This window comes from Equus caballus, chromosome 5, assembly GCF_041296265.1.
Source record: "Equus caballus isolate H_3958 breed thoroughbred chromosome 5, TB-T2T, whole genome shotgun sequence".
NCBI lineage: Eukaryota > Metazoa > Chordata > Mammalia > Perissodactyla > Equidae > Equus > Equus caballus.
In genome coordinates, this window is record NC_091688.1 from 48,166,365 (window position 1) to 48,190,684 (window position 24,320).

Consider the following 24,320-nt stretch of genomic DNA (forward strand, 5'->3'; position numbering starts at 1 on the left):
TGAAGTAGATCTTCTGCTCTGGGTGTGCTACATTGCCCTAGAGCTGAAAGGCACGACGTGCAGGCTTCTTTCCAAAGGGCGAGTTGGGCCCCAAAGCATCTTGCTTCCAGCTCTTTGGGAAGCTAAGAAACAACTCGGTCTGCACAGTGCTCTTACAGCCTACCGGAACATCACTTACAAAGGCCTGTGAAAAGCAGTTTCCTTGCAGGCCTGATCTGGCTGAAGTAGAACTTCTGCTCTGGCTGTGCTACATTGCCCTAGGGCTGAAAGGCACAACGTGCAGGCTTCTTTCCAAAGGGCGAGTTGGGCCCCAAAGCATCTTGCTTCCAGCTCTTTGGGAAGCTAAGAAACAACTCGCTCTGCACAGTGCTCTTACATCCTACCGGGAACATCGCTTACAAAGGCCTGTGAAACGCAGTTTCTTTGCAGGCCTGATCTGGCTGAAGTAGAACTTCTGCTCTGGGTGTGCTACATTGCCCTAGAGCGGAAAGGCACAACGTGCAGGCTTCTTTCAAAAGGGCGAGTTGGGCCACAAAGCATCTTGCTTCCAGCTCTTTGGGAAGCTAAGAAACAACTCGCTCTGCACAGTGCTCTTACAGCCTACCGTGAACATCTCTTGCAAAGGCCTGTGAAACGCAGTTTCTTTGCAGGCCTCATCAGGCTGCAGTAGAACTTCTGCTCTGGGTGTGCTACACGGCCCTAGAGCTGAAAGGCACAACGTGCAGGCTTCTTTCCAAAGGGCGAGTTGGGCCCCAAAGCATCTGGCTTCCAGCTCTTTGGGAAGCTAAGAAACAACTCGCTCTGCACAGTGCTCTTACAGCCTACCGGGAACATCTCTTACAAAGCCCTGTGAAACGCAGTTTCTTTGCAGGCCTGTTCTGGCTGAAGTAGAACTTCTCCTCTGCTTGTGCTAGGTTGCCCTAGAGCTGAAAGGCACAACGTGCAGGCTTCTTTCCAAAGGGCGAGTTGGGCCCCAAAGCATCTTGCTTCCAGCTCTTTGGGAAGCTAAGAAACAACTCGCTCTGCACAGTGCTCTTACAGCCTACCGGGAACATCTCTTACAAAGCCCTGTGAAACGCAGTTTCTTTGCAAGCCTGTTCTGGCTGAAGTAGAACTTCTCCTCTGCTTATGCTAGGTTGCCCTAGAGCTCAAAGGCACAACGTGCAGGCTTCTTTCCAAAGGGCGAGTTGGGCCCCAAAGCATCTTGCTTCCAGCTCTTTGGGAAGCTAAGAAACAACTCGCTCTGCACAGTGCTCTTACAGCCTACCGGGAACATCTCTTACAAAGGCCTGTGAAACGCAGTTTCTTTGCAGGCCTGATCTGGCTGAAGTAGAACTTCTGCTCTGGGTGTGCTACATTGCCCTAGAGCTGAAAGGCACAACGTGCAGGCTTCTTTCCAAAGGGCGAGTTGGGCCCCAAAGCATCTTGCTTCCAGCTCTTTGGGACGCTAAGAAACAACTCGCTCTGCACAGTGCTCTTACAGCCAACCGGGAGCATCACTTACAAAGAACTGTGAAATGCAGTGTCTTTGCAGGCCTGATCTGGCTGAAGTAGAACTTCTGCTCTGGGTGTGCTACATTGCCCTAGAGCTGAAAGGCACAACGTGCAGGCTTCTTTCCAAAGGGCGAGTTGGGCCCCAAAGCATCTTGCTTCCAGCTCTTTATGAAGCTAAGAAACAACTCGCTCTGCACAGTGCTCTTACAGCCTACCGGGAACATCTCTTACAAAGGCCTGTGAAACGCAGTTTCTTTGCAGGCCTGATCTGGCTGAAGTAGAACTTCTGCTCTGGGTGTGCTAAATGGCCCTAGAGCTGAAAGGCACAACGTGCAGGCTTTTTTCCAAAGGGCGTGTTGGGCCCCAAAGCATCTTGCTTCCAGCTCTTTGGGACGCTAAGAAACAACTCGCTCTGCACAGTGCTCTTACAGCCTACCGGGAACATCTCTTACAAAGGCCTGTGAAATGCAGTTTCTTTGCAGGCCTGATCTGGCTGAAGTAGAACTTCTGCTCTGGCTGTGCTACACGGCCCTAGAGATGAAAGGCACAACGTGCAGGCTTCTTTCCAAAGGGCGAGTTGGGCCCCAAAGCATCTTGCTTCCAGCTCTTTGGGAAGCTAAGAAACAACTCGCTCTGCACAGTGCTCTTACAGCCTACCGGGAACATCTCTTACAAAGGCCTGTGAAACGCAGTTTCTTTGCAGGCCTGTTCTGGCTGAAGTAGAACTTCTCCTCTGCTTGTGCTAGGTTGCCCTAGAGCTCAAATGCACAACGTGCAGGCTTCTTTCCAAAGGGCGAGTTGGGCCCCAAAGCATCTTGCTTCCAGCTCTTTGGGACGCTAAGAAACAACTCGCTCTGCACAGTGCTCTTACAGCCTACCGGGAACATCTCTTACAAAGGCCTGTGAAATGCAGTTTCTTTGCAGGCCTGATCTGGCTGAAGTAGAACTTCTGCTCTGGCTGTGCTACACGGCCCTAGAGATGAAAGGCACAACGTGCAGGCTTCTTTCCAAAGGGCGAGTTGGGCCCCAAAGCATCTTGCTTCCAGCTCTTTGGGAAGCTAAGAAACAACTCGCTCTGCACAGTGCTCTTACAGCCTACCGGGAACATCTCTTACAAAGGCCTGTGAAACGCAGTTTCTTTGCAGGCCTTATCTGGCTGAAGTAGAACTTCTGGTCTGGGTGTGCTGCATTGCCCTAGAGCGGAAAGGCACAACGTGCAGGCTTCTTTCAAATGGGTGAGTTGGGCCAAAAAGCATCTTGCTTCCAGCTTTTGGGAAGCTAAGAAACAACTCGCTCTGCACAGTGCTCTTACAGCCTACCGTGAACATCTCTTACAAAGGCCTGTGAAACGCAGTTTCTTTGCAGGCCTCATCAGGCTGAAGTAGATCTTCTGCTCTGGGTGTGCTACACGGCCCTAGAGATGAAAGGCACAACGTGAAGGCTTCTTTCCAAAGGGCGAGTCGGGCCCTAAAGCATCTTGCTTCCAGCTCTTTGGGAAGCTAAGAAACAACTCGCTCTGCACAGTAATCTTACAGCCTACCGGGAACATCTCTTACAAACGCCTGTGAAACGCAGTTTCTTTGCAGGCCTGATCTTGCTGAAGTAGAACTTCTGCTCTGCGTGTGCTACACTGCCCTAGAGCTGAAAGGCACAACGTGCAGGCTTCTTTCCAAAGGGCGAGTTGGGCCCCAAAGCATCTTGCTTCCAGCTCTTTGGGAAGCTAAGAAACAACTCGCTCTGCACAGTGCTCTTACAGCCTACCGGGAACATCTCTTACAAAGAACTGTGAAACGCAGTTTCTTTGCAGGCCTGTTCTGGCTGAAGTAGAACTTCTCCTCTGCTTGTGCTAGGTTGCCCTAGAGCTCAAAGGCACAACGTGCAGGCTTCTTTCCAAAGGGCGAGTTGGGCCCCAAAGCATCTTGCTTCCAGCTCTTTGGGAAGCTAAGAAACAACTCGCTCTGCACAGTGCTCTTACAGCCTACCGGGAACATCTCTTACAAAGGCCTGTGAAACGCAGTTTCTTTGCAGGCCTGATCTGGTTGAAGTAGAACTTCTGCTCTGGGTGTGCTAAATGGCCCTAGAGCTGAAAGGCACAACGTGCAGACTTTTTTACAAGGGCGTGTTGGGCCCCAAAGCATCTTGCTTCCAGCTCTTTGGGACGCTAAGAAACAACTCGCTCTGCACAGTGCTCTTACAGCCTACCGGGAACATCTCTTACAAAGGCCTGTGAAATGCAGTTTCTTTGCAGGCCTGATCTGGCTGAAGTAGAACTTCTGCTCTGGCTGTGCTACACGGCCCTAGAGCTGAAAGGCACAATGTGCAGGCTTCTTTCCAAAGGGCGAGTTGGGCCCCAAAGCATCTTGCTTCCAGCTCTTTGGGAAGCTAAGAAACAACTCGCTCTGCACAGTGCTCTTACAGCCTACCGGGAACATCTCTTACAAAGCCCTGTGAAACGCAGTTTCTTTGCAGGCCTGTTCTGGCTGAAGTAGAACTTCTCCTCTGCTTGTGCTAGGTTGCCCTAGAGCTCAAAAGCACAACGTGCAGGCTTCTTTCCAAAGGGCGAGTTGGGCCCCAAAGCATCTTGCTTCCAGCTCTTTGGGAAGCTAAGAAACAACTCGCTCTGCACAGTGCTCTTACAGCCTACCGGGAACATCTCTTACAAAGGCCTGTGAAACGCAGTTTCTTTGCAGGCCTGATCTGGCTGAAGTAGAACTTCTGCTCTGGGTGTGCTACATGGCCCTAGAGCTGAAAGGCACAACGTGCAGGCTTTTTTCCAAAGGGCGTGTTGGGCCCCAAAGCATCTTGCTTCCAGCTCTTTGGGAAGCTAAGAAACAACTCGCTCTGCACAGTAATCTTACAGCCTACCGGGAACATCTCTTACAAAGGCCTGTGAAACGCAGTTTCTTTGCAGGCCTGATCTGGCTGAAGTAGAACTTCTGCTCTGCGTGTGCTAGACAGCCCTAGAGCTTAAAGGCACAACGTGCAGGCTTCTTTCCAAAGGGCGAGTTGGGCCCCAAAGCATCTTGCTTCCAGCTCTTTGGGAAGCTAAGAAACAACTCGCTCTGCACAGTGCTCTTACAGCCTACCGGGAACATCTCTTACAAAGCCCTGTGAAACGCAGTTTCTTTGCAGGCCTGTTCTGGCTGAAGTAGAACTTCTCCTCTGCATGTGCTAGGTTGCCCTAGAGCTCAAAGGCACAACGTGCAGGCTTCTTTCCAAAGGGCGAGTTGGGCCCCAAAGCATCTTGCTTCCAGCTCTTTGGGAAGCTAAGAAACAACTCGCTCTGCACAGTGCTCTTACAGCCTAGCGGTAACATCGCTTACAAAGGCCTGTGAAACGCAGTTTCTTTGCAGGCCTGATCTGGCTGAAGTAGAACTTCTGCTCTGGGTGTGCTACATTGCCCCAGAGCAGAAAGGCACAACGTGCAGGCTTCTTTCCAAAGGGCGTGTTGGGCCCCAAAGCATCTTGCTTCCAGCTCTTTGGGAAGCTAAGAAACAACTCGCTCTGCACAGTGCTCTTACAGCCTACCGGGAACATCTCTTACAAAGCCCTGTGAAACGCAGTTTCTTTGGAGGCCTGATCTGGCTGAAGTAGATCTTCTGCTCTGGGTGTGCTACATTGCCCTAGAGCTGAAAGGCACGACGTGCAGGCTTCTTTCCAAAGGGCGAGTTGGGCCCCAAAGCATCTTGCTTCCAGCTCTTTGGGAAGCTAAGAAACAACTCGGTCTGCACAGTGCTCTTACAGCCTACCGGAACATCACTTACAAAGGCCTGTGAAAAGCAGTTTCCTTGCAGGCCTGATCTGGCTGAAGTAGAACTTCTGCTCTGGCTGTGCTACATTGCCCTAGGGCTGAAAGGCACAACGTGCAGGCTTCTTTCCAAAGGGCGAGTTGGGCCCCAAAGCATCTTGCTTCCAGCTCTTTGAGAAGCTAAGAAACAACTCGCTCTGCACAGTGCTCTTACAGCCTACCGGGAACATCTCTTACAAAGCCCTGTGAAACGCAGTTTCTTTGCAGGCCTGTTCTGGCTGAAGTAGAACTTCTCCTCTGCTTGTGCTAGGTTGCCCTAGAGCTCAAAAGCACAACGTGCAGGCTTCTTTCCAAAGGGCGAGTTGGGCCCCAAAGCATCTTGCTTCCAGCTCTTTGGGAAGCTAAGAAACAACTCGCTCTGCACAGTGCTCTTACAGCCTACCGGGAACATCTCTTACAAAGGCCTGTGAAACGCAGTTTCTTTGCAGGCCTGATCTGGCTGAAGTAGAACTTCTGCTCTGGGTGTGCTACATGGCCCTAGAGCTGAAAGGCACAACGTGCAGGCTTTTTTCCAAAGGGCGTGTTGGGCCCCAAAGCATCTTGCTTCCAGCTCTTTGGGAAGCTAAGAAACAACTCGCTCTGCACAGTAATCTTACAGCCTACCGGGAACATCTCTTACAAAGGCCTGTGAAACGCAGTTTCTTTGCAGGCCTGATCTGGCTGAAGTAGAACTTCTGCTCTGCGTGTGCTAGACAGCCCTAGAGCTTAAAGGCACAACGTGCAGGCTTCTTTCCAAAGGGCGAGTTGGGCCCCAAAGCATCTTGCTTCCAGCTCTTTGGGAAGCTAAGAAACAACTCGCTCTGCACAGTGCTCTTACAGCCTACCGGGAACATCTCTTACAAAGCCCTGTGAAACGCAGTTTCTTTGCAGGCCTGTTCTGGCTGAAGTAGAACTTCTCCTCTGCATGTGCTAGGTTGCCCTAGAGCTCAAAGGCACAACGTGCAGGCTTCTTTCCAAAGGGCGAGTTGGGCCCCAAAGCATCTTGCTTCCAGCTCTTTGGGAAGCTAAGAAACAACTCGCTCTGCACAGTGCTCTTACAGCCTAGCGGTAACATCGCTTACAAAGGCCTGTGAAACGCAGTTTCTTTGCAGGCCTGATCTGGCTGAAGTAGAACTTCTGCTCTGGGTGTGCTACATTGCCCCAGAGCAGAAAGGCACAACGTGCAGGCTTCTTTCCAAAGGGCGTGTTGGGCCCCAAAGCATCTTGCTTCCAGCTCTTTGGGAAGCTAAGAAACAACTCGCTCTGCACAGTGCTCTTACAGCCTACCGGGAACATCTCTTACAAAGCCCTGTGAAACGCAGTTTCTTTGGAGGCCTGATCTGGCTGAAGTAGATCTTCTGCTCTGGGTGTGCTACATTGCCCTAGAGCTGAAAGGCACGACGTGCAGGCTTCTTTCAAAAGGGCGAGTTGGGCCACAAAGCATCTTGCTTCCAGCTCTTTGGGAAGCTAAGAAACAACTCGCTCTGCACAGTGCTCTTACAGCCTACCGGGAACATCTCTTACAAAGCCCTGTGAAACGCAGTTTCTTTGCAGGCCTCATCAGGCTGAAGTAGAACTTCTGCTCTGGGTGTGCTACACGGCCCTAGAGCTGAAAGGCACAACGTGCAGGCTTCTTTCCAAAGGGCGTGTTGGGCCATAAAGCATCTTTCTTCCAGCTCTTTGGGAAGCTAAGAAACAACTCGCTCTGCACAGTGCTCTTACAGCCTACCGGGAACATCTCTTACAATGCCTGTGAAATGCAGTTTCTTTGCAGGCCTGATCTGGCTGAAGTAGAACTTCTGCTCTGGCTGTGCTACATGGCCCTAGAGCTGAAAGGCACAACGTGCAGGCTTCTTTCAAAAGGGCGAGTTGGGCCACAAAGCATCTTGCTTCCAGCTCTTTATGAAGCTAAGAAACAACACGCTCTGCACAGTGCTCTTACAGCCTACCGGGAACATCTCTTACAAAGGCCTGTGAAACGCAGTTTCTTTGCAGGCCTCATCAGGCTGAAGTAGAACTTCTGCTCTGGGTGTGCTACACGGCCCTAGAGCTGAAAGGCACAACGTGCAGGCTTCTTTCCAAAGGGCGAGTTGGGCCCTAAAGCATCTTGCTTCCAGCTCTTTGGGAAGCTAAGAAACAACTCGCTCTGCACAGTAATCTTACAGCCTACCGGGAACATCTCTTTCAAAGGCCTGTGAAACGCAGTTTCTTTGCAGGCCTGATCTGGCTGAAGTAGAACTTCTGCTCTGCGTGTGCTACACAGCCCTAGAGCTGAAAGGCACAACGTGCAGGCTTCTTTCCAAAGGGCGTGTTGGGCCCCAAAGCATCTTGCTTCCAGCTCTTTGGGAAGCTAAGAAACAACTCGCTCTGCACAGTGCTCTTACAGCCTACCGGGAACATCTCTTACAAAGCCCTGTGAAACGCAGTTTCTTTGGAGGCCTGATCTGGCTGAAGTAGATCTTCTGCTCTGGGTGTGCTACATTGCCCTAGAGCTGAAAGGCACGACGTGCAGGCTTCTTTCCAAAGGGCGAGTTGGGCCCCAAAGCATCTTGCTTCCAGCTCTTTGGGAAGCTAAGAAACAACTCGGTCTGCACAGTGCTCTTACAGCCTACCGGAACATCACTTACAAAGGCCTGTGAAAAGCAGTTTCCTTGCAGGCCTGATCTGGCTGAAGTAGAACTTCTGCTCTGGCTGTGCTACATTGCCCTAGGGCTGAAAGGCACAACGTGCAGGCTTCTTTCCAAAGGGCGAGTTGGGCCCCAAAGCATCTTGCTTCCAGCTCTTTGGGAAGCTAAGAAACAACTCGCTCTGCACAGTGCTCTTACATCCTACCGGGAACATCGCTTACAAAGGCCTGTGAAACGCAGTTTCTTTGCAGGCCTGATCTGGCTGAAGTAGAACTTCTGCTCTGGGTGTGCTACATTGCCCTAGAGCGGAAAGGCACAACGTGCAGGCTTCTTTCAAAAGGGCGAGTTGGGCCACAAAGCATCTTGCTTCCAGCTCTTTGGGAAGCTAAGAAACAACTCGCTCTGCACAGTGCTCTTACAGCCTACCGTGAACATCTCTTGCAAAGGCCTGTGAAACGCAGTTTCTTTGCAGGCCTCATCAGGCTGCAGTAGAACTTCTGCTCTGGGTGTGCTACCCTGCCCTAGAGCTGAAAGGCACAACGTGCAGGCTTCTTTCCAAAGGGCGAGTTGGGCCCCAAAGCATCTGGCTTCCAGCTCTTGGGAAGCTAAGAAACAACTCGCTCTGCACAGTGCTCTTACAGCCTACCGGGAACATCTCTTACAAAGGCCTGTGAAACGCAGTTTCTTTGCAGGCCTGTTCTGGCTGAAGTAGAACTTCTCCTCTGCTTGTGCTAGGTTGCCCTAGAGCTGAAAGGCACAACGTGCAGGCTTCTTTCCAAAGGGCGAGTTGGGCCCCAAAGCATCTTGCTTCCAGCTCTTTGGGAAGCTAAGAAACAACTCGCTCTGCACAGTGCTCTTACAGCCTACCGGGAACATCTCTTACAAAGCCCTGTGAAACGCAGTTTCTTTGCAAGCCTGTTCTGGCTGAAGTAGAACTTCTCCTCTGCTTATGCTAGGTTGCCCTAGAGCTCAAAGGCACAACGTGCAGGCTTCTTTCCAAAGGGCGAGTTGGGCCCCCAAGCATCTTGCTTCCAGCTCTTTGGGAAGCTAAGAAACAACTCGCTCTGCACAGTGCTCTTACAGCCTACCGGGAACATCTCTTACAAAGGCCTGTGAAACGCAGTTTCTTTGCAGGCCTGATCTGGCTGAAATAGAACTTCTGCTCTGGGTGTGCTACATTGCCCTAGAGCTGAAAGGCACAACGTGCAGGCTTCTTTCCAAAGGGCGAGTTGGGCCCCAAAGCATCTTGCTTCCAGCTCTTTGGGACGCTAAGAAACAACTCGCTCTGCACAGTGCTCTTACAGCCTACCGGGAACATCTCTTACAAAGGCCTGTGAAATGCAGTGTCTTTGAGGGCCTGATCTGGCTGAAGTAGAACTTCTGCTCTGGCTGTGCTACATGGCCCTAGAGCTGAAAGGCACAACGTGCAGGCTTCTTTCAAAAGGGCGAGTTGGGCCCCAAAGCATCTTGCTTCCAGCTCTTTATGAAGCTAAGAAACAACTCGCTCTGCACAGTGCTCTTACAGCCTACCGGGAACATCTCTTACAAAGGCCTGTGAAACGCAGTTTCTTTGCAGGCCTGATCTGGTTGAAGTAGAACTTCTGCTCTGGGTGTGCTAAATGGCCCTAGAGCTGAAAGGCACAACGTGCAGGCTTTTTTCCAAAGGGCGTGTTGGGCCCCAAAGCATCTTGCTTCCAGCTCTTTGGGACGCTAAGAAACAACTCGCTCTGCACAGTGCTCTTACAGCCTACCGGGAACATCTCTTACAAAGGCCTGTGAAATGCAGTTTCTTTGCAGGCCTGATCTGGCTGAAGTAGAACTTCTGCTCTGGCTGTGCTACACGGCCCTAGAGATGAAAGGCACAACGTGCAGGCTTCTTTCCAAAGGGCGAGTTGGGCCCCAAAGCATCTTGCTTCCAGCTCTTTGGGAAGCTAAGAAACAACTCGCTCTGCACAGTGCTCTTACAGCCTACCGGGAACATCTCTTACAAAGGCCTGTGAAACGCAGTTTCTTTGCAGGCCAGTTCTGGCTGAAGTAGAACTTCTCCTCTGCTTGTGCTAGGTTGCCCTAGAGCTCAAATGCACAACGTGCAGGCTTCTTTCCAAAGGGCGAGTTGGGCCCCAAAGCATCTTGCTTCCAGCTCTTTGGGAAGCTAAGAAACAACTCGCTGTGCACAGTGCTCTTACAGCCTACCGGGAACATCTCTTACAAAGGCCTGTGAAACGCAGTTTCTTTGCAGGCCTTATCTGGCTGAAGTAGAACTTCTGGTCTGGGTGTGCTGCATTGCCCTAGAGCGGAAAGGCACAACGTGCAGGCTTCTTTCAAATGGGTGAGTTGGGCCACAAAGCATCTTGCTTCCAGCTTTTGGGAAGCTAAGAAACAACTCGCTCTGCACAGTGCTCTTACAGCCTACCGTGAACATCTCTTACAAAGGCCTGTGAAACGCAGTTTCTTTGCAGGCCTCATCAGGCTGAAGTAGATCTTCTGCTCTGGGTGTGCTACACGGCCCTAGAGATGAAAGGCACAACGTGAAGGCTTCTTTCCAAAGGGCGAGTCGGGCCCTAAAGCATCTTGCTTCCAGCTCTTTGGGAAGCTAAGAAACAACTCGCTCTGCACAGTAATCTTACAGCCTACCGGGAACATCTCTTACAAACGCCTGTGAAACGCAGTTTCTTTGCAGGCCTGATCTTGCTGAAGTAGAACTTCTGCTCTGCGTGTGCTACACTGCCCTAGAGCTGAAAGGCACAACGTGCAGGCTTCTTTCCAAAGGGCGAGTTGGGCCCCAAAGCATCTTGCTTCCAGCTCTTTGGGAAGCTAAGAAACAACTCGCTCTGCACAGTGCTCTTACAGCCTACCGGGAACATCTCTTACAAAGAACTGTGAAACGCAGTTTCTTTTCAGGCCTGTTCTGGCTGAAGTAGAACTTCTCCTCTGCTTGTGCTAGGTTGCCCTAGAGCTCAAAGGCACAACGTGCAGGCTTCTTTCCAAAGGGCGAGTTGGGCCCCAAAGCATCTTGCTTCCAGCTCTTTGGGAAGCTAAGAAACAACTCGCTCTGCACAGTGCTCTTACAGCCTACCGGGAACATCTCTTACAAAGGCCTGTGAAACGCAGTTTCTTTGCAGGCCTGATCAGGTTGAAGTAGAACTTCTGCTCTGGGTGTGCTAAATGGCCCTAGAGCTGAAAGGCACAACGTGCAGACTTTTTTACAAGGGCGTGTTGGGCCCCAAAGCATCTTGCTTCCAGCTCTTTGGGACGCTAAGAAACAACTCGCTCTGCACAGTGCTCTTACAGCCTACCGGGAACATCTCTTACAAAGCCCTGTGAAACGCAGTTTCTTTGGAGGCCTGATCTGGCTGAAGTAGATCTTCTGCTCTGGGTGTGCTACATTGCCCTAGAGCTGAAAGGCACGACGTGCAGGCTTCTTTCCAAAGGGCGAGTTGGGCCCCAAAGCATCTTGCTTCCAGCTCTTTGGGAAGCTAAGAAACAACTCGGTCTGCACAGTGCTCTTACAGCCTACCGGAACATCACTTACAAAGGCCTGTGAAAAGCAGTTTCCTTGCAGGCCTGATCTGGCTGAAGTAGAACTTCTGCTCTGGCTGTGCTACATTGCCCTAGGGCTGAAAGGCACAACGTGCAGGCTTCTTTCCAAAGGGCGAGTTGGGCCCCAAAGCATCTTGCTTCCAGCTCTTTGGGAAGCTAAGAAACAACTCGCTCTGCACAGTGCTCTTACATCCTACCGGGAACATCGCTTACAAAGGCCTGTGAAACGCAGTTTCTTTGCAGGCCTGATCTGGCTGAAGTAGAACTTCTGCTCTGGGTGTGCTACATTGCCCTAGAGCGGAAAGGCACAACGTGCAGGCTTCTTTCAAAAGGGCGAGTTGGGCCACAAAGCATCTTGCTTCCAGCTCTTTGGGAAGCTAAGAAACAACTCGCTCTGCACAGTGCTCTTACAGCCTACCGTGAACATCTCTTGCAAAGGCCTGTGAAACGCAGTTTCTTTGCAGGCCTCATCAGGCTGCAGTAGAACTTCTGCTCTGGGTGTGCTACACGGCCCTAGAGCTGAAAGGCACAACGTGCAGGCTTCTTTCCAAAGGGCGAGTTGGGCCCCAAAGCATCTGGCTTCCAGCTCTTTGGGAAGCTAAGAAACAACTCGCTCTGCACAGTGCTCTTACAGCCTACCGGGAACATCTCTTACAAAGCCCTGTGAAACGCAGTTTCTTTGCAGGCCTGTTCTGGCTGAAGTAGAACTTCTCCTCTGCTTGTGCTAGGTTGCCCTAGAGCTGAAAGGCACAACGTGCAGGCTTCTTTCCAAAGGGCGAGTTGGGCCCCAAAGCATCTTGCTTCCAGCTCTTTGGGAAGCTAAGAAACAACTCGCTCTGCACAGTGCTCTTACAGCCTACCGGGAACATCTCTTACAAAGCCCTGTGAAACGCAGTTTCTTTGCAAGCCTGTTCTGGCTGAAGTAGAACTTCTCCTCTGCTTATGCTAGGTTGCCCTAGAGCTCAAAGGCACAACGTGCAGGCTTCTTTCCAAAGGGCGAGTTGGGCCCCCAAGCATCTTGCTTCCAGCTCTTTGGGAAGCTAAGAAACAACTCGCTCTGCACAGTGCTCTTACAGCCTACCGGGAACATCTCTTACAAAGGCCTGTGAAACGCAGTTTCTTTGCAGGCCTGATCTGGTTGAAGTAGAACTTCTGCTCTGGGTGTGCTAAATGGCCCTAGAGCTGAAAGGCACAACGTGCAGGCTTTTTTCCAAAGGGCGTGTTGGGCCCCAAAGCATCTTGCTTCCAGCTCTTTGGGACGCTAAGAAACAACTCGCTCTGCACAGTGCTCTTACAGCCTACCGGGAACATCTCTTACAAAGGCCTGTGAAACGCAGTTTCTTTGCAGGCCTGTTCTGGCTGAAGTAGAACTTCTCCTCTGCTTGTGCTAGGTTGCCCTAGAGCTCAAATGCACAACGTGCAGGCTTCTTTCCAAAGGGCGAGTTGGGCCCCAAAGCATCTTGCTTCCAGCTCTTTGGGAAGCTAAGAAACAACTCGCTGTGCACAGTGCTCTTACAGCCTACCGGGAACATCTCTTACAAAGGCCTGTGAAACGCAGTTTCTTTGCAGGCCTTATCTGGCTGAAGTAGAACTTCTGGTCTGGGTGTGCTGCATTGCCCTAGAGCGGAAAGGCACAACGTGCAGGCTTCTTTCAAATGGGTGACTTGGGCCACAAAGCATCTTGCTTCCAGCTTTTGGGAAGCTAAGAAACAACTCGCTCTGCACAGTGCTCTTACAGCCTACCGTGAACATCTCTTACAAAGGCCTGTGAAACGCAGTTTCTTTGCAGGCCTCATCAGGCTGAAGTAGATCTTCTGCTCTGGGTGTGCTACACGGCCCTAGAGATGAAAGGCACAACGTGAAGGCTTCTTTCCAAAGGGCGAGTCGGGCCCTAAAGCATCTTGCTTCCAGCTCTTTGGGAAGCTAAGAAACAACTCGCTCTGCACAGTAATCTTACAGCCTACCGGGAACATCTCTTACAAACGCCTGTGAAACGCAGTTTCTTTGCAGGCCTGATCTTGCTGAAGTAGAACTTCTGCTCTGCGTGTGCTACACTGCCCTAGAGCTGAAAGGCACAACGTGCAGGCTTCTTTCCAAAGGGCGAGTTGGGCCCCAAAGCATCTTGCTTCCAGCTCTTTGGGAAGCTAAGAAACAACTCGCTCTGCACAGTGCTCTTACAGCCTACCGGGAACATCTCTTACAAAGCCCTGTGAAACGCAGTTTCTTTGCAGGCCTGTTCTGGCTGAAGTAGAACTTCTCCTCTGCTTGTGCTAGGTTGCCCTAGAGCTCAAAGGCACAACGTGCAGGCTTCTTTCCAAAGGGCGAGTTGGGCCCCAAAGCATCTTGCTTCCAGCTCTTTGGGAAGCTAAGAAACAACTCGCTCTGCACAGTGCTCTTACAGCCTACCGGGAACATCTCTTACAAAGGCCTGTGAAACGCAGTTTCTTTGCAGGACTGATCTGGCTGAAGTAGAACTTCTGCTCTGGGTGTGCTACATTGCCCTAGAGCTGAAAGGCACAACGTGCAGGCTTCTTTCCAAAGGGCGAGTTGGGCCCCAAAGCATCTTGCTTCCAGCTCTTTGGGAAGCTAAGAAACAACTCGCTCTGCACAGTGCTCTTACAGCCTACCGGGAGCATCTCTTACAAAGGCCTGTGAAACGCAGTTTCTTTGCAGGCCTGATCTGGCTGAAGTAGAACTTCTGCTCTGGGTGTGATACATGGCCCTAGAGCTGAAAGGCACAACGTGCAGGCTTCTTTCCAAAGGGCGAGTTGGGCCCCAAAGCATCTTGCTTCCAGCTCTTTGGGACGCTAAGAAACAACTCGCTCTGCACAGTGCTCTTACAGCCTACCGGGAACATCTCTTACAAAGGCCTGTGAAATGCAGTTTCTTTGCAGGCCTGATCTGGCTGAAGTAGAACTTCTGCTCTGGCTGTGCTACATGGCCCTAGAGCTGAAAGGCACAACGAGCAGGCTTCTTTCAAAAGGGCGAGTTGGGCCACAAAGCATCTTGCTTCCAGCTCTTTATGAAGCTAAGAAACAACTCGCTCTGCACAGTGCTCTTACAGCCTACCGGGGACATCTCTTACAAAGGCCTGTGAAACGCAGTTTCTTTGCAGGCCTGATCTGGTTGAAGTAGAACTTCTGCTCTGGGTGTGCTAAATGGCCCTAGAGCTGAAAGGCACAACGTGCAGGCTTTTTTCCAAAGGGTGTGTTGGGCCCCAAAGCATCTTGCTTCCAGCTCTTTGGGACGCTAAGAAACAACTCGCTCTGCACAGTGCTCTTACAGCCTACCGGGAACATCTCTTACAAAGGCCTGTGAAATGCAGTTTCTTTGCAGGCCTAATCTGGCTGAAGTAGAACTTCTGCTCTGGGTGTGCTACACGGCCCTAGAGCTGAAAGGCACAACGTGCAGGCTTCTTTCCAAAGGGCGAGTTGGGCCCCAAAGCATCTTGCTTCCAGCTCTTTGGGAAGCTAAGAGACAACTCGCTCTGCACAGTGCTCTTACAGCCTACCGGGAACATCTCTTACAAAGCCCTGTGAAACGCAGTTTCTTTGCAGGCCTCTTCTGGCTGAAGTAGAACTTCTCCTCTGCTTGTGCTAGGTTGCCCAAGAGCTCAAATGCACAACGTGCAGGCTTCTTTCCAAAGGGCGAGTTGGGCCCCAAAGCATCTTGCTTCCAGCTCTTTGGGAAGCTAAGAAACAACTCGCTCTGCACAGTGCTCTTACAGCCTACCGGGAACATCTCTTCCAAAGGCCTGTGAAACGCAGTTTCTTTGCAGGCCTGATCTGGCTGAAGTAGAAATTCTCCTCTGCTTGTGCTAGGTTGCCCTAGAGCTCAAAGGCACAACGTGCAGGCTTCTTTCCAAAGGGCGAGTTGGGCCACAAAGCATCTTGCTTCCAGCTCTTTGGGAAGCTAAGAAACAACTCGCTCTGCACAGTGCTCTTACAGCCTAGCGGTAACATCGCTTACAAAGGCCTGTGAAACGCAGTTTCTTTGCAGGCCTGATCTGGCTGAAGTAGAACTTCTGCTCTGGGTGTGCTACATTGCCCCAGAGCAGAAAGGCACAACGTGCAGGCTTCTTTCCAAAGGGCGAGTTGGGCCCCAAAGCATCTTGCTTCCAGCTCTTTGGGAAGCTAAGAAACAACTCGCTCTGCACAGTGCTCTTACAGCCTACCGGGAACATCTCTTACAAAGCCCTGTGAAACGCAGTTTCTTTGGAGGCCTGATCTTGCTGAAGTAGCACTTCTGCTCTGGGTGTGCTACATTGCCCTAGAGCGGAAAGGCACAACGTGCAGGCTTCTTTCCAAAGGGCGAGTTGGGCCCCAAAGCATCTTTCTTCCAGCTCTTTGGGAAGCTAAGAAACAACTCGGTCTGCACAGTGCTCTTACAGCCTACCGGGAACATCTCTTACAAAGGCCTGTGAAACGCAGTTTCTTTGCAGGCCTGATCTGGCTGAATTAGAACTTCTGCTCTGGGTGTGCTACATTGCCCTAGAGCTGAAAGGCACAACGTGCAGGCTTCTTTCCAAAGGGCGAGTTGGGCCCCAAAGCATCTTGCTTCCAGCTCTTTGGGACGCTAAGAAACAACTCGCTCTGCACAGTGCTCTTACAGCCTACCGGGAACATCTCTTACAAAGGCCTGTGAAATGCAGTGTCTTTGAGGGCCTGATCTGGCTGAAGTAGAACTTCTGCTCTGGCTGTGCTACATGGCCCTAGAGCTGAAAGGCACAACGTGCAGGCTTCTTTCAAAAGGGCGAGTTGGGCCCCAAAGCATCTTGCTTCCAGCTCTTTATGAAGCTAAGAAACAACTCGCTCTGCACAGTGCTCTTACAGCCTACCGGGAACATCTCTTACAAAGGCCTGTGAAACGCAGTTTCTTTGCAGGCCTGATCTGGTTGAAGTAGAACTTCTGCTCTGGGTGTGCTAAATGGCCCTAGAGCTGAAAGGCACAACGTGCAGGCTTTTTTCCAAAGGGCGTGTTGGGCCCCAAAGCATCTTGCTTCCAGCTCTTTGGGACGCTAAGAAACAACTCGCTCTGCACAGTGCTCTTACAGCCTACCGGGAACATCTCTTACAAAGGCCTGTGAAATGCAGTTTCTTTGCAGGCCTGATCTGGCTGAAGTAGAACTTCTGCTCTGGCTGTGCTACACGGCCCTAGAGATGAAAGGCACAACGTGCAGGCTTCTTTCCAAAGGGCGAGTTGGGCCCCAAAGCATCTTGCTTCCAGCTCTTTGGGAAGCTAAGAAACAACTCGCTCTGCACAGTGCTCTTACAGCCTACCGGGAACATCTCTTACAAAGGCCTGTGAAACGCAGTTTCTTTGCAGGCCTGTTCTGGCTGAAGTAGAACTTCTCCTCTGCTTGTGCTAGGTTGCCCTAGAGCTCAAATGCACAACGTGCAGGCTTCTTTCCAAAGGGCGAGTTGGGCCCCAAAGCATCTTGCTTCCAGCTCTTTGGGAAGCTAAGAAACAACTCGCTGTGCACAGTGCTCTTACAGCCTACCGGGAACATCTCTTACAAAGGCCTGTGAAACGCAGTTTCTTTGCAGGCCTTATCTGGCTGAAGTAGAACTTCTGGTCTGGGTGTGCTGCATTGCCCTAGAGCGGAAAGGCACAACGTGCAGGCTTCTTTCAAATGGGTGAGTTGGGCCACAAAGCATCTTGCTTCCAGCTTTTGGGAAGCTAAGAAACAACTCGCTCTGCACAGTGCTCTTACAGCCTACCGTGAACATCTCTTACAAAGGCCTGTGAAACGCAGTTTCTTTGCAGGCCTCATCAGGCTGAAGTAGATCTTCTGCTCTGGGTGTGCTACACGGCCCTAGAGATGAAAGGCACAACGTGAAGGCTTCTTTCCAAAGGGCGAGTCGGGCCCTAAAGCATCTTGCTTCCAGCTCTTTGGGAAGCTAAGAAACAACTCGCTCTGCACAGTAATCTTACAGCCTACCGGGAACATCTCTTACAAACGCCTGTGAAACGCAGTTTCTTTGCAGGCCTGATCTTGCTGAAGTAGAACTTCTGCTCTGCGTGTGCTACACTGCCCTAGAGCTGAAAGGCACAACGTGCAGGCTTCTTTCCAAAGGGCGAGTTGGGCCCCAAAGCATCTTGCTTCCAGCTCTTTGGGAAGCTAAGAAACAACTCGCTCTGCACAGTGCTCTTACAGCCTACCGGGAACATCTCTTACAAAGCCCTGTGAAACGCAGTTTCTTTGCAGGCCTGTTCTGGCTGAAGTAGAACTTCTCCTCTGCTTGTGCTAGGTTGCCCTAGAGCTCAAAGGCACAACGTGCAGGCTTCTTTCCAAAGGGCGAGTTGGGCCCCAAAGCATCTTGCTTCCAGCTCTTTGGGAAGCTAAGAAACAACTCGCTCTGCACAGTGCTCTTACAGCCTACCGGGAACATCTCTTACAAAGGCCTGTGAAACGCAGTTTCTTTGCAGGACTGATCTGGCTGAAGTAGAACTTCTGCTCTGGGTGTGCTACATTGCCCTAGAGCTGAAAGGCACAACGTGCAGGCTTCTTTCCAAAGGGCGAGTTGGGCCCCAAAGCATCTTGCTTCCAGCTCTTTGGGAAGCTAAGAAACAACTCGCTCTGCACAGTGCTCTTACAGCCTACCGGGAGCATCTCTTACAAAGGCCTGTGAAACGCAGTTTCTTTGCAGGCCTGATCTGGCTGAAGTAGAACTTCTGCTCTGGGTGTGATACATGGCCCTAGAGCTGAAAGGCACAACGTGCAGGCTTCTTTCCAAAGGGCGAGTTGGGCCCCAAAGCATCTTGCTTCCAGCTCTTTGGGACGCTAAGAAACAACTCGCTCTGCACAGTGCTCTTACAGCCTACCGGGAACATCTCTTACAAAGGCCTGTGAAATGCAGTTTCTTTGCAGGCCTGATCTGGCTGAAGTAGAACTTCTGCTCTGGCTGTGCTACATGGCCCTAGAGCTGAAAGGCACAACGAGCAGGCTTCTTTCAAAAGGGCGAGTTGGGCCACAAAGCATCTTGCTTCCAGCTCTTTATGAAGCTAAGAAACAACTCGCTCTGCACAGTGCTCTTACAGCCTACCGGGGACATCTCTTACAAAGGCCTGTGAAACGCAGTTTCTTTGCAGGCCTGATCTGGTTGAAGTAGAACTTCTGCTCTGGGTGTGCTAAATGGCCCTAGAGCTGAAAGGCACAACGTGCAGGCTTTTTTCCAAAGGGTGTGTTGGGCCCCAAAGCATCTTGCTTCCAGCTCTTTGGGACGCTAAGAAACAACTCGCTCTGCACAGTGCTCTTACAGCCTACCGGGAACATCTCTTACAAAGGCCTGTGAAATGCAGTTTCTTTGCAGGCCTAATCTGGCTGAAGTAGAACTTCTGCTCTGGGTGTGCTACACGGCCCTAGAGCTGAAAGGCACAACGTGCAGGCTTCTTTCCAAAGGGCGAGTTGGGCCCCAAAGCATCTTGCTTCCAGCTCTTTGGGAAGCTAAGTGACAACTCGCTCTGCACAGTGCTCTTACAGCCTACCGGGAACATCTCTTACAAAGCCCTGTGAAACGCAGTTTCTTTGCATGCCTCTTCTGGCTGAAGTAGAACTTCTCCTCTGCTTGTGCTAGGTTGCCCTAGAGCTCAAATGCACAACGTGCAGGCTTCTTTCCAAAGGGCGAGTTGGGCCCCAAAGCATCTTGCTTCCAGCTCTTTGGGAAGCTAAGAAACAACTCGCTCTGCACAGTGCTCTTACAGCCTACCGGGAACATCTCTTCCAAAGGCCTGTGAAACGCAGTTTCTTTGCAGGCCTGATCTGGCTGAAGTAGAACTTCTCCTCTGCTTGTGCTAGGTTGCCCTAGAGCTCAAAGGCACAACGTGCAGGCTTCTTTCCAAAGGGCGAGTTGGGCCACAAAGCATCTTGCTTCCAGCTCTTTGGGAAGCTAAGAAACAACTCGCTCTGCACAGTGCTCTTACAGCCTACCGGGAACATCTCTTACAAAGCCCTGTGAAACGCAGTTTCTTTGGAGGCCTGATCTTGCTGAAGTAGCACTTCTGCTCTGGGTGTGCTACATTGCCCTAGAGCGGAAAGGCACAACGTGCAGGCTTCTTTCCCAAGGGCGAGTTGGGCCCCAAAGCATCTTTCTTCCAGCTCTTTGGGAAGCTAAGAAACAACTCGGTCTGCACAGTGCTCTTACAGCCTACCGGGAACATCTCTTACAAAGGCCTGTGAAACGCAGTTTCTTTGCAGGCCTGATCTGGCTGAATTAGAACTTCTGCTCTGGGTGTGCTACATTGCCCTAGAGCTGAAAGGCACAACGTGCAGGCTTCTTTCCAAAGGGCGAGTTGGGCCCCAAAGCATCTTGCTTCCAGCTCTTTGGGACGCTAAGAAACAACTCGCTCTGCACAGTGCTCTTACAGCCTACCGGGAACATCTCTTACAAAGGCCTGTGAAATGCAGTGTCTTTGAGGGCCTGATCTGGCTGAAGTAGAACTTCTGCTCTGGCTGTGCTACATGGCCCTAGAGCTGAAAGGCACAACGTGCAGGCTTCTTTCAAAAGGGCGAGTTGGGCCCCAAAGCATCTTGCTTCCAGCTCTTTATGAAGCTAAGAAACAACTCGCTCTGCACAGTGCTCTTACAGCCTACCGGGAACATCTCTTACAAAGGCCTGTGAAACGCAGTTTCTTTGCAGGCCTGATCTGGTTGAAGTAGAACTTCTGCTCTGGGTGTGCTAAATGGCCCTAGAGCTGAAAGGCACAACGTGCAGGCTTTTTTCCAAAGGGCGTGTTGGGCCCCAAAGCATCTTGCTTCCAGCTCTTTGGGACGCTAAGAAACAACTCGCTCTGCACAGTGCTCTTACAGCCTACCGGGAACATCTCTTACAAAGGCCTGTGAAATGCAGTTTCTTTGCAGGCCTGATCTGGCTGAAGTAGAACTTCTGCTCTGGCTGTGCTACACGGCCCTAGAGATGAAAGGCACAACGTGCAGGCTTCTTTCCAAAGGGCGAGTTGGGCCCCAAAGCATCTTGCTTCCAGCTCTTTGGGAAGCTAAGAAACAACTCGCTCTGCACAGTGCTCTTACAGCCTACCGGGAACATCTCTTACAAAGGCCTGTGAAACGCAGTTTCTTTGCAGGCCTGTTCTGGCTGAAGTAGAACTTCTCCTCTGCTTGTGCTAGGTTGCCCTAGAGCTCAAATGCACAACGTGCAGGCTTCTTTCCAAAGGGCGAGTTGGGCCCCAAAGCATCTTGCTTCCAGCTCTTTGGGAAGCTAAGAAACAACTCGCTGTGCACAGTGCTCTTACAGCCTACCGGGAACATCTCTTACAAAGGCCTGTGAAACGCAGTTTCTTTGCAGGCCTTATCTGGCTGAAGTAGAACTTCTGGTCTGGGTGTGCTGCATTGCCCTAGAGCGGAAAGGCACAACGTGCAGGCTTCTTTCAAATGGGTGAGTTGGGCCACAAAGCATCTTGCTTCCAGCTTTTGGGAAGCTAAGAAACAACTCGCTCTGCACAGTGCTCTTACAGCCTACCGTGAACATCTCTTACAAAGGCCTGTGAAACGCAGTTTCTTTGCAGGCCTCATCAGGCTGAAGTAGATCTTCTGCTCTGGGTGTGCTACACGGCCCTAGAGATGAAAGGCACAACGTGAAGGCTTCTTTCCAAAGGGCGAGTCGGGCCCTAAAGCATCTTGCTTCCAGCTCTTTGGGAAGCTAAGAAACAACTCGCTCTGCACAGTAATCTTACAGCCTACCGGGAACATCTCTTACAAACGCCTGTGAAACGCAGTTTCTTTGCAGGCCTGATCTTGCTGAAGTAGAACTTCTGCTCTGCGTGTGCTAAATGGCCCTAGAGCTGAAAGGCACAACGTGCAGGCTTCTTTCCAAAGGGCGAGTTGGGCCCCAAAGCATCTTGCTTCCAGCTCTTTGGGAAGCTAAGAAACAACTCGCTCTGCACAGTGCTCTTACAGCCTACCGGGAACATCTCTTCCAAAGGCCTGTGAAACGCAGTTTCTTTGCAGGCCTGATCTGGCTGAAGTAGAACTTCTCCTCTGCTTGTGCTAGGTTGCCCTAGAGCTCAAAGGCACAACGTGCAGGCTTCTTTCCAAAGGGCGAGTTGGGCCACAAAGCATCTTGCTTCCAGCTCTTTGGGAAGCTAAGAAACAACTCGCTCTGCACAGTGCTCTTACAGCCTAGCGGTAACATCGCTTACAAAGGCCTGTGAAACGCAGTTTCTTTGCAGGCCTGATCTGGCTGAAGTAGAACTTCTGCTCTGGGTGTGCTACATTGCCCCAGAGCAGAAAGGCACAACGTGCAGGCTTCTTTCCAAAGGGCGAGTTGGGCCCCAAAGCATCTTGCTTCCAGCTCTTTGGGAAGCTAAGAAACAACTCGCTCTGCACAGTGCTCTTACAGCCTACCGGGAACATCTCTTACAAAGCCCTGTGAAACGCAGTTTCTTTGCAGGCCTGATCTGGCTGAATTAGAACTTCTGCTCTGGGTGTGCTACATTGCCCTAGAGCTGAAAGGCACAACGTGCAGGCTTCTTTCCAAAGGGCGAGTTGGGCCCCAAAGCATCTTGCTTCCAGCTCTTTGGGACGCTAAGAAACAACTCGCTCTGCACAGTGCTCTTACAGCCTACCGGGAACATCTCTTACAAAGGCCTGTGAAATGCAGTGTCTTTGAGGGCCTGATCTGGCTGAAGTAGAACTTCTGCTCTGGCTGTGCTACATGGCCCTAGAGCTGAAAGGCACAACGTGCAGGCTTCTTTCAAAAGGGCGAGTTGGGCCCCAAAGCATCTTGCTTCCAGCTCTTTATGAAGCTAAGAAACAACTCGCTCTGCACAGTGCTCTTACAGCCTACCGGGAACATCTCTTACAAAGGCCTGTGAAACGCAGTTTCTTTGCAGGCCTGATCTGGTTGAAGTAGAACTTCTGCTCTGGGTGTGCTAAATGGCCCTAGAGCTGAAAGGCACAACGTGCAGGCTTTTTTCCAAAGGGCGTGTTGGGCCCCAAAGCATCTTGCTTCCAGCTCTTTGGGACGCTAAGAAACAACTCGCTCTGCACAGTGCTCTTACAGCCTACCGGGAACATCTCTTACAAAGGCCTGTGAAATGCAGTTTCTTTGCAGGCCTGATCTGGCTGAAGTAGAACTTCTGCTCTGGCTGTGCTACACGGCCCTAGAGATGAAAGGCACAACGTGCAGGCTTCTTTCCAAAGGGCGAGTTGGGCCCCAAAGCATCTTGCTTCCAGCTCTTTGGGAAGCTAAGAAACAACTCGCTCTGCACAGTGCTCTTACAGCCTACCGGGAACATCTCTTACAAAGGCCTGTGAAACGCAGTTTCTTTGCAGGCCTGTTCTGGCTGAAGTAGAACTTCTCCTCTGCTTGTGCTAGGTTGCCCTAGAGCTCAAATGCACAACGTGCAGGCTTCTTTCCAAAGGGCGAGTTGGGCCCCAAAGCATCTTGCTTCCAGCTCTTTGGGAAGCTAAGAAACAACTCGCTGTGCACAGTGCTCTTACAGCCTACCGGGAACATCTCTTACAAAGGCCTGTGAAACGCAGTTTCTTTGCAGGCCTTATCTGGCTGAAGTAGAACTTCTGGTCTGGGTGTGCTGCATTGCCCTAGAGCGGAAAGGCACAACGTGCAGGCTTCTTTCAAATGGGTGAGTTGGGCCACAAAGCATCTTGCTTCCAGCTTTTGGGAAGCTAAGAAACAACTCGCTCTGCACAGTGCTCTTACAGCCTACCGTGAACATCTCTTACAAAGGCCTGTGAAACGCAGTTTCTTTGCAGGCCTCATCAGGCTGAAGTAGATCTTCTGCTCTGGGTGTGCTACACGGCCCTAGAGATGAAAGGCACAACGTGAAGGCTTCTTTCCAAAGGGCGAGTCGGGCCCTAAAGCATCTTGCTTCCAGCTCTTTGGGAAGCTAAGAAACAACTCGCTCTGCACAGTAATCTTACAGCCTACCGGGAACATCTCTTACAAACGCCTGTGAAACGCAGTTTCTTTGCAGGCCTGATCTTGCTGAAGTAGAACTTCTGCTCTGCGTGTGCTACACTGCCCTAGAGCTGAAAGGCACAACGTGCAGGCTTCTTTCCAAAGGGCGAGTTGGGCCCCAAAGCATCTTGCTTCCAGCTCTTTGGGAAGCTAAGAAACAACTCGCTCTGCACAGTGCTCTTACAGCCTACCGGGAACATCTCTTACAAAGCCCTGTGAAACGCAGTTTCTTTGCAGGCCTGTTCTGGCTGAAGTAGAACTTCTCCTCTGCTTGTGCTAGGTTGCCCTAGAGCTCAAAGGCACAACGTGCAGGCTTCTTTCCAAAGGGCGAGTTGGGCCCCAAAGCATCTTGCTTCCAGCTCTTTGGGAAGCTAAGAAACAACTCGCTCTGCACAGTGCTCTTACAGCCTACCGGGAACATCTCTTACAAAGGCCTGTGAAACGCAGTTTCTTTGCAGGACTGATCTGGCTGAAGTAGAACTTCTGCTCTGGGTGTGCTACATTGCCCTAGAGCTGAAAGGCACAACGTGCAGGCTTCTTTCCAAAGGGCGAGTTGGGCCCCAAAGCATCTTGCTTCCAGCTCTTTGGGAAGCTAAGAAACAACTCGCTCTGCACAGTGCTCTTACAGCCTACCGGGAGCATCTCTTACAAAGGCCTGTGAAACGCAGTTTCTTTGCAGGCCTGATCTGGCTGAAGTAGAACTTCTGCTCTGGGTGTGATACATGGCCCTAGAGCTGAAAGGCACAACGTGCAGGCTTCTTTCCAAAGGGCGAGTTGGGCCCAAAGCATCTTGCTTCCAGCTCTTTGGGACGCTAAGAAACAACTCGCTCTGCACAGTGCTCTTACAGCCTACCGGGAACATCTCTTACAAAGGCCTGTGAAATGCAGTTTCTTTGCAGGCCTGATCTGGCTGAAGTAGAACTTCTGCTCTGGCTG